At 44.8% G+C, this 10,295-nt stretch overlaps 1 long non-coding RNA gene across 1 annotated transcript; it reads right to left on the bottom strand.

Annotated features, from left to right (window-relative positions):
* Positions 1-1,026: 1,026 nt before the first annotated feature.
* LOC108710582 lies at positions 1,027-2,209 on the bottom strand. The gene is made up of 2 exons (XR_001934759.2): positions 1,861-2,209; positions 1,027-1,780 (listed from the first exon to the last, which is right to left on the bottom strand). It is a non-coding gene; the product is annotated as an uncharacterized LOC108710582 (long non-coding RNA).
* Positions 2,210-10,295: the final 8,086 nt, after the last annotated feature.

Genomic DNA, 10,295 nt, shown 5'->3' with positions numbered 1-10,295 from the left:
CTGTTTATTTGTATAGGTGTGCCACATGTGAGCTGAGTGACTGAAACCTCTGTAGGGGAGCATGAAATCTATCCCTTCTGCAAATAAGAGATTGGTATTACTTACATAAATATTTCTAATAATTACACTGTTTAGAAAATAATAACATTCCAATGTGAAATACACTTGCATTGTTTTAATGGTATCAACAACTTGCTATAATATGGCACTAGAAAGCTAAAGGAGGTTGGGGGGTAGAAGGCATCTATGATTTTTGGAGTTGCATGACACCCCCACAGGGCTTTTATCTACAGTTTCCAGGAGGCCAAAAAGGATCCGTGTGGTGGCCCTAAAGGTATGAAGGCATTGCAGGAGGTTAAAGATGCTGACAAAAAAGTGAGGGGGGTGCAGCTGACATTAAGCAGATTTCTGACCAAGGGGTTAGATTGAGTTTATGAAAGTTCAGTGAGCAATGGAATGTTACAAAGCTAGGAGAGAGGTTGCGGAAATCAGGCTTTCATCACTGAATACAGGATGCTGCTAAGAAACAGAACTGTAGACTATGAGGTTTGCTAGGTGTGAAAACAGGGGCTTTCCTCTTTTAATCTTTTATCACAGATGCTGCTTATTAGGGCAGAGACGCACAGGCAGGTCCGGGGAGATTAGTCGCCCGGCAAAAAATCTCCTCTTCTTCGGGGCGACTAATCTCCCTGAACTGCCTTCTCTGCCTTCCTGTCAGCTAGAATTAGTTTTCTGAAGTCACCCGAAGTTTTCTCATGAGGCAACTTCGGGCGACTTCGGAAAACAAATCGCTCGGAGTGCTATCTCGTCGGCAATGTTCATTCTAGCCGGCGGGAAGGCAGTTCAGGGAGATAAAGCAATCCGAAGAAGAGGAGAATTGTCGTCAGGTGACTAATCTCCCCGAATCTGCCACTTTGTCTCTGCCCAATAAGGCTAGGCGAGTCTCGTTTCCAACAAGGGGTTTATTTATCGTGTTGTGTGAAAAGTGGAGTGAAACATTATCAGTGATGTTGCTCATAGCAACTGTTGAAATGTAATTGTTGATTGGTTGCTATGAGCAACATTACCAGCAATGCTTCACTCTACTTTCTACACAGCAAGATAAATAAGCCCCTAACTATCTAGTTTCTTGCCTGGGCAGTATTGGGAAATAGCAAAATAAAACATAAAATTGTTATTGGCTGAAAGTATTGTATATATACCATTCAGGAACTTTCTTTTATTCCCCTAATAATTTCATTAACAGGTGCAGGAAGCTCTCATCCAGAAAAAAAACATATTTACACTCAAAAACCATTGGTTATTTATTAATTTAGTTGTTACATCACTGTAGTTGCCTAAGTGACCATTTTTAGCTTTCATTTTCTAACTTGTAGTAAACTGTTCAAAGTTAATTCCTGACTAGTTGCTCTTGGCAAATGTTCTTGTATAATTAATTTTTTCAGATGCATTTTCTTGTGCTTGACGCACATCCAGAAACCAACCAATTTAGCTGCTTTTTAAAAAATGTTTAAATAAAAAACACATAGAAATGCAATGTATCCGTTTTTATGCATTTATGTTTAAAAACACATTTAAAATGGCCTGTGTGTAGGAGTCCTAAAACGACCATCTCTTGGACCAGATTATCTGTAATTCACATGATTTTGCAGATTAATGAAAATCAAAATGGATATAGGGGAACATCCATATACTTGGCAAAGAGAGCTTCCATAAAATTCCTGGCAGCCCCAGAGTCGATGAAAGCAGAGCTGAAAACCGTCTTTGTGGCCAGCCGAATCTGAAAAGGCAGAAGAAACCTGTGAGTGTTCTTTTGAGATTGAGAAGTAACGCCCCCTACATGCGTTAACCTGGATTTACCTTGGGGAAAAGAACCCTTAGGCCTCACAGGACAGGTATTGGCAAAGTGAGATTGTCTACCACAGTACAGACATAGACCCGCCACCAGGCCCGGACTGGCCATCTGTGAGATCGGGCAATTGCCCGTTGGGCTGCCCTCTTCCTAAAATAAATGGGCCTCTGGGACCTTTCCATTATACAAATAGAGATAAAGAAGACTGATGTAATGTGACAGCATGTAAAAAGAATCGGAACATCAGTACTGACTTGAGCCTGTGCAGCAGGAATTGTGTGTGTGTGTAGGAGCCGATTGCAGACTGAGAAGAATTCCCTCCCCCTTCCTGGGTCCTGAACTGCTGCACATTTACATAATCACTACACAGTCAGCCCAGCCAATGCTTTCTATAGGTCAGTTGTCTTACTCACTGACCTATAGGAGATGATACAATAGGCGCGCCTCCCTGTTTGAGAGCCTGCAGCCAACATCGGGACTGGTGCTGTGTGACCATACACTGATCGATTAACCCTCTCAGCCTGGATCTGCACAACGAGGTGATGATCAGTAAAGCAGCTGAGCATAGCAGGCAGGTTGAAGACTGACAAAACTGTAAGAACTTTTACCTGTAATTGGCAGCAAGGGCAAAATGCTCAAAATAGGAGATGTCTGCCTGATTTTTTATAATATAACTCTGTCATTAAAATAAAAGAAATGTTCAAGCGTCCATTGAATTGCCCTCATTTTAATAGAATAGTTACCTAATTCAGCACATGCTAGCAGTGATTGTGTACATCATCCTGTTAAATGTGGTAGAACTACAGCTCTCAGATTTTGCGGGTATTCTAGCCTCTAATTCATTATTTAATCATTCTGCTTCCAACCACAATGAATTATCTGTAAAACCATTTGGAGGAACTGGAATATCGGTTAATGTTGTCCACCCATAATTAGAGAGTTGTAGTACAACCATATAAGGTATACCTTATTACTTCCTCATTAGGTATTATGTGTTGGTCAGACGCAGCCAGAGGGTCTTTAGGGAGAGTGTATTGCCTGCAGATAGAGATTTTTAGTTGTTTTGACTTCACTGTAATCGTTGTTGAATTTCAAGTCGCAGCATTTTATAGCAGCATCCAGTAGCGTAACTAGAGGGGGACGGGCCCTGGTGCGTGACATGCAGCCGGGCCCCTCCCCCCTCCGTACCGCCCGCATTTTCAGTGGCGCGCGGGCTGCCGGGGGGCCCTAAGAGGGTGCGGGCCCAGGCCCACTCGCACCCCTTGCTCCCTCGGTAGATCCGCCACTGGCAGCATCTGAGGACCTGATGCTGTATAGCTAATCTATTTACTGCACTTGATAGCCCACTTTTCAAAGAATGTTTACAATAATGTCTTCTGTTTATATAGCCACTTATGCAGGGTGTTGATAAAGGCTTAATGGTTCAAAGGATGCAGCAGGTAATTACCATACTATTACTCACAATGCCTGTTATTTTAGGTGGTTTAAACTCTCTTGGTTTTTGGTGAATTTATACTTTATGGTGACCTTGTTATATTCAGAGAAATTCCACTGTGACTATGGGATAGCAGGTATAGTAGGGAGAGATGGTGCCTATAGTAACAGTGGATAATAGTCTCTGGGAAGGGAGTGTGACTGTGGGATAGCAGGTATAGTAGGGAGAGATGGTGCCTATAGTAACAGTGGGATAATAGTCTCTGGGAAGGGAGTGTGACTGTGGGATAGCAGGTATAGTAGGGAGAGATGGTGCCTATAGTAGCAGTGGATAATAGTCTCTGGGAAAGGAGTGTGACTGTGGGATAGCAGGTATAGTAGGGAGAGATGGTGCCTATAGTAACAGTGGATAATAGTCTCTGGGAAGGGAGTGTGACTGTGGGATAGCAGGTATAGTAGGGAGAGATAGTGCCTATAGTAACAGTGGATAATAGTCTCTGGGAAGGGAGTGTGACTGTGGGATAGCAGGTATAGTAGGGAGAGATGGTGTCTATAGTAACAGTGGATAATAGTCTCTGGGAAGGGAGTGTGACTGTGGGATAGCAGGTATAGTAGGGAGAGATGGTGTCTATAGTAACAGATACCCTACAGTAAATAATAAGGATATTAGAAGGGGTTCTGGACCATATAAAGACACAAGGCTGCAGAATATTTAACATATTTTACATGAATTACACAAGCGAGAAAGACAGCTCTTTATGCACATAATTCTTTGCAGTTTTATCCCAATAAATGCGTGGATGTGTACAAGATGATCATAAGTTTACATGTGGGCTGCTTTGATGTTTTTGCCCGGGCTTGCTTCTTACTCCCAGTCCGGCCCTGCCCGCCACCAGTCTACGAAGTCTTTCGTGATCGGAGAGACGAGCTCTTCCAACTTGCATTGGCTCCTCCAGAGGAGTGGTCGAAGACTGCTGGGACGGTGCAGGCAACAGAGGTCTTTGAAAGCGTGGGGCCAGTGTAGGTTGGAATCTTTTACTGCGCTCCCTATCAACTTGATGATCTCTAAGACGAGTATCCACTTTAACGGTGAGAGCAATTAAATCCTCCAGAGAACCAGGTCATCTTTAAGTCTCATTGACAGCCCTTGAAATTACACGGCCTTGTATGCCTCTTTATTCCAGGAGGTCTCAGCCATTAAAGTTCTAAAGTCAATAGCATAATCACTAGCACCACGGTTTCCCTGTCGGAGCTGCAGGAGCCGAGAAGAGGCATTAGTGACCCGTCCTGGGGCATCAAACACAGTGCGAAAAGCCTGTAGGAATGCTTTGATATCAAAGGTCAATGGAGAATTCTTCTCCCAGAGACATGTTGCCCACTCGAGCGGTTTGCCTTCCAAAGGAGACATCACATATCCCACCTTGTCACGTTAACTGGGGTAGTGCGAAGGTTGAAACTCTAATTGGATCTGGCACTACGTAGCAAAACCTCTGCAGGCGTGTGGATCCCCATTGTAACGAGGTAGAGGCAGAATACGTGGCTCCCCAGCCGGAGAGACAGCAACCGGAGGAACAGGGGCCGTGGGGGGATTGCTGGCAACTGGAGACACTGGAGGCATACGAGAGAGGAGAGTATCGAGTACTTGCCCAATGCGGAACTGTTGAGCTTCATAATCTTCCATGCGGGACGCCAATCCCCGAAGTGCTCGTCCGACATCAGGCGCAGCTTCCTCAGTGGGGTCCATGGCCCAATTATAATGTCAGGGGGCCTATCGGCTCCCAGCGGGGGAGTCAGGACCAAGGGTCAAAGTTAAGGTTCAAGGTACAGACAAGGGTTAGGCAAAATCAAGGTCAAAGTCCAGGCAAGGGTTCAATGGCAGGCAGAATGGAACAGAATCAAAAGTCCAGCCAGGAATAGCAACAATAAAGCACCCAGGAACACTAATAAGCAAATCCTATAATTGGGCAGCGTCTAGGTGGCCAGGGCGCCCTTTTATTTTCAAATTTGGCGCCATTGGTGACGTCACTGTGTCAGCTATCAATGCGTCGGCATCCGCTCCGTCGTCGTCATGCTGACGTCATTGCTACCCACGTGGTGGCCATGGGCGCCGCCATTTTGGGAGCCACACCGGCGGGGAAGGAGCTCCGGGTGGCGTTCTTGACAATGACACTAATTTGGATAAGCTAAGAATTAAATTTTTTCACTAAACCATATGCATTGTTTTCAGGCAAAATAAAATAAAATAATGTATTGTTTTGATGGTATTCCATTAACAATTTACCCTTTCTCCATTTAACATAGTCAGCAATGATATCTTATGATAGGATTAGGTATGCAAAATAATATATATAGGCAATGATTTTTATGGGAGGAGTTGACTCTTTTTAAGGAAGGGGGGGTTGGCTGTTGACAGCTTCTGAGGAAGTGGCGTGAAGCCACAAAACACGTAAAGGCAACAGCCCAAATTATGTTTGTGGCATGCTAAATATGATTTTTTATATTGATAAACAGTGATGTTTTATAGACTTCAGTTTCCTCGGTCCTCCGTTCTTTGAATCATAACCCTTTCTCCCTCATACATAGACTTTGCCTACTTTGCTTGTATTTGACTATGCACAAATTGACAATTTTACGTGCCATCTCTTGATGATGACTCACAGTGGCAGTTTTATCAAAAAGTGAAAGGACAGTTCACCAGAGATTAATAAAGGAGAGCAAGATCCTATACAGACAGCTAAAGAGTTCTCTAGAAAACTAATAGAAACTTTCACTTCACCCTTTGAATTGCACCTGTATTATCCCTTTCTGTCACCACACTGGGACATTATACTTAAACTAAGGGTTTTCTATTCAAGTTATACCTGACAGGATAAGAAGGTCAGGGATAAAGGATATTCTTGTTTAAACACAGGTGTTATAGACAGATGGTAATCAGGTGCTAAGTCATATTCATGAAACCTGTATTTACACAAGGATAACCATAAATACTGCTCTATTGTGTGTGATTGGAGGGAATTACTGAAGCCAGTGGAAAGGGAGGATTACAAATGATGTAATTTCCATGGAAAAATAACGGTTCATGCATTTGCATATACAACTTCATGAAAAAACAACAGTTCCACTATACTTCAGTTACACATTTGCATAAAATAATTACACAGCTTTATAAATATACACAATGGTGTACCATGGCTAACTACTAGGGTTGCCACCTTTTCTGGAAAAAAATACCGGCCTTCCTATTTATTTATCTTTTTTCCCTATTAATAACATTAGGATCAACCATCATTTTTACCGGCCAGGCCGCTACAGTGTCTTAAGCAGATTTTGTATACTCCTAGTTATGGCTTTATCTGTCTTGTTGCTAGGAGCCAGGGACTTCAATCCATTGGCAGTCTTTTTAACATGGGTCTGCAACTAGGTAAAATATATCAACCAGAAACTTTAATAAATCAGTGTGTGTGTACAGCATGTATTTCTCGCAACTCTAGCACAGTTTTGCTCTTTACATATATACTGCAAATGGCAAGAAGAGGAAACCATTTTTCATGAGCTTAAAAGGGTTGCTTTAAATAAACTTTTAGTATGATGTAGAGAGTGATATTGGCTTTTATTTTCTATTATTTGTGTGTTTTGTGTTATTTAACACATTATTTAGCTGCTCTCCGGTTTGCAGTTTCAACAATCTGGTCACTAGGGTTCATATTACCCTAGTAACCATGCACTGATTTGAATAAGAGACTGAAATATGAAAAGAAGAGGGCCTGAATAGAAAAATTAGTAATAAAATGTGGCAATAACAATACATTTATAGCCTTACAGAGCATTTGATTTCTAAATGGGGTCAATGACCCCATTTAAAAGCTGGAAAGAGTCAGGAGAAAAAAAGCAAATAATTAAAAAAATAAAATGAAGACCAATTGAAAAGTTTTATAACATACTAAAAGTTAACTTAAAGGTGACCCACCTCTTTAATAACAGCCAAACTGCAGACTAATATAAAACTAACCCTAAACAGTGAGTGTCCCCAGGAGTCAGTGCACCTACAAAGAAATGGAGGTAGTAATCTACACGGGTTAAGTCTCCAAGGCAGGGTTGTCCGAGTTTAGATTAGCTCCACCAGATGATGTCACACAGCTAGGTCCAGGCATGTCAGTCCTGCCATACATGTTTATGATTCTCCTGTATTTATATACTAGGCTTGGTAGAAGCAAAAATGTGGTGTGGGCATAACTGTAATGGAATCCGAAGGTTCTTACCTGCATGGCGTCCAAGATGGCGACCAAGATGGCGTCCCCCTGCTCCTCCATGTGGTCCCTGCTGGTCGCAGGCCATCAACGTCAAGATCGAGTCGCCCAGGGATTGGTCGCCGGCGACGGAACGGACGCCAGCGTCAGAATCGGGCGCCGGCGTCAGGACGTCAGCGTGGGGACGCTGGCGTCTGCGTCTGACGCCAGTGCGTCAGTTTTTGGCGCCAAGCCCAGGACTATTTTAACCCCATTCCCCTTTTCTTCATTGCCCGATTATAGGTTCCTTTACTGTGTTCCTGGGTGTTATCATTCTGCTATATTTTCCTGTGTACCGTTTATTGCCTGTTTCCTGGACTTTGCTGATTGCCGCCTGAACTGACCCTTTTGCTTGTATTTGACGATTCTTCTGGATAAACCCTTTCTGTACTGCGAACCTGGTCTGGTCTCCTCTTTGGTCCTTACTATTACTGTGCCTTCGGGCCCGTTACAGTATAATCGGGCCATGGACCCTGCGGAGGAGACGCAAGTTACGCCCGATGTCTACCAAGCTGTCCGAGGATTGTCTTCTCGTCTTCTCTCTTACGAGGACCAGCAATCTCACTTCAGCCAAGTCCTTCTGGCGATTCAGGAGAAGCTGTCCGCATTCCCGTCAGCGGCCCACGCCCCTGTTCCAAGACCTGCTACACCGGTATGTGTCCCTGAGCCCCGCATACCTGCACCCCCTCTGTATTTCGGCGATCCGGAAGCATGTCGCGGATTCATCGTCCAGTGTGAAATCCAATTTGCTCTGCTTCCCGGCCAGTATGTCTCAGAGCGTGCTAAGGTGGGCTTCATCATCTCCCGGTTACAAGGGAAGGCTCTGGAATGGGCATCACCACTCTGGGAAAAGCAAGATCCAGCCATTGACGATGCAAAAGCCTTCATCCGGGATCTCCGCACTGTGTTTGACGCGCCAGGTCGGTCTGCCTCGGCTTCTGCTCGGTTGTTCCAGTTACAGCAGGGAACTCGCTCTGTGACGGAATACGCCATAGAGTTTCGTACCTTGCTGGCAGAAACATCCTGGAACAACGACAGTTATCACGCTGCCTTCTACAACGGCCTGGCAATGCGTATCAAGAATGACCTAGTGTCCCGCGAGATCCCTTCTTCTTGGGAAGATTTGGTTTCCTTGGCTGTAAGAGTCGATACCCGGCAGAGGGAACATCTTGCTGACTGTGAGCGGGTCTGGAAATCGCAGAGGCCTCAACCAGCTTTAGCTCCTCGCTTCCAGAGACCCATTCTACCTCCCCAGTCTACTTCTACTTCTTCTGTTTCTCCTCCTCTGCCCGCCAAGAAGCAAGTACAGATTGGTCGCTCTCATCTGTCTGATCAGGAGAAACTTCGTAGAAAGGCTACTGGACTTTGTTTATATTGTGGGGGCAAGGCTCACTTCGCTCTGGAATGCCCCATTAAGCCTGGAAACGCCAGAGCCAAGGTTGGGGAAACTTTTCTGGGAGGAATTGTCCCCTCTCCACAGTCTTCTGCCCATCGATTTCTTCTTCCTGTGCAAATCCAATGGGGCCCCCGGAAAGTCTCCCTGCAAGCCTTCCTTGACTCTGGGGCCGCTGGAAACTTTATGGACAAGGTCTTCGCTGCTAATCACGCTATTCCTCTTCAGCCCATGGCGAATCCTCTTCGAGTCCTTGCCATCGATGACCGTCCTCTGTCTTCTGCAATCATTTCCTTGTCTACACAAGAACTTTCGCTTAAGGTGGGCACTATGCACTTGGAGAGACTGTCCTTTCTTATTATTGACTGCCCTTCCACTCCAATAGTTCTGGGGCTTCCATGGTTGTGTACCCATAACCCAGTCATTGATTGGACCTCCTCACAAGTCTCCCATTGGAGTCCTTATTGCCAGCAGAATTGTTTGCCTGCTGCGCCCCTTGTCAAAGTTTCTTCTGTGTCTTCGAATCCTTCTCTTCCTCCCGTATATCAGACCTTCTCCGATGTCTTCAACAAAGGCTCTGCTGAGACTCTCCCTCCTCACCGTCCTTACGACTGCCCAGTCGAGCTTCTTCCTGGTTCCATGCCTCCTCATGGTCGCACCTATCCACTTTCTCCCTCTGAGACTGCCGCCATGAAGACCTATATTCAGGAAAATCTTCAAAGAGGTTTTATCCGCCCTTCTTCTTCCCCTGCGGGAGCAGGGTTTTTCTTCGTTGAAAAGAAAGATGGAAGTCTGCGACCTTGCATTGATTACCGGGGGCTTAATAAAATTACCATTAAGAACCGCTATCCCCTCCCGTTAATTTCTGAACTTTTTGACCAGTTGAGGGGCGCCAGTCTCTTCACCAAGTTAGATCTTCGGGGCGCCTACAACCTCATTCGGATCCGTGAGGGGGATGAGTGGAAGACCGCTTTTAATACTCGTGACGGGCATTACGAGTACCTAGTAATGCCATTCGGTCTCTGTAATGCCCCTGCGATCTTCCAAGAGTTTGTAAATGACATTTTCAGGGACTTATTGGGGCAAAGTGTGGTCGTTTACTTGGATGACATCCTTATCTTTTCCAAAAATCTCCAGGAACACCGTTCTCAAGTCAAAGAAGTTCTTCTTCGTCTTAGGAGGAATAATCTGTTCGCCAAATTGGAGAAATGCTCTTTCGAAGTGCCTACCATTCCCTTCCTTGGTTATATCATCTCCCAGCAGGGTTTCAAGATGGATCCCGCCAAAGTCTCTGCAATTATTGATTGGCCTCTTCCCACCTGTGTCAAGG

This window comes from Xenopus laevis, chromosome 3L (genome assembly GCF_017654675.1).
Source record: "Xenopus laevis strain J_2021 chromosome 3L, Xenopus_laevis_v10.1, whole genome shotgun sequence".
Taxonomy (NCBI): Eukaryota; Metazoa; Chordata; class Amphibia; order Anura; family Pipidae; genus Xenopus; species Xenopus laevis.
The sequence above is the reverse complement of the archived record's forward strand: the minus strand, read 5'-3'. Positions and strand labels throughout refer to the sequence as shown.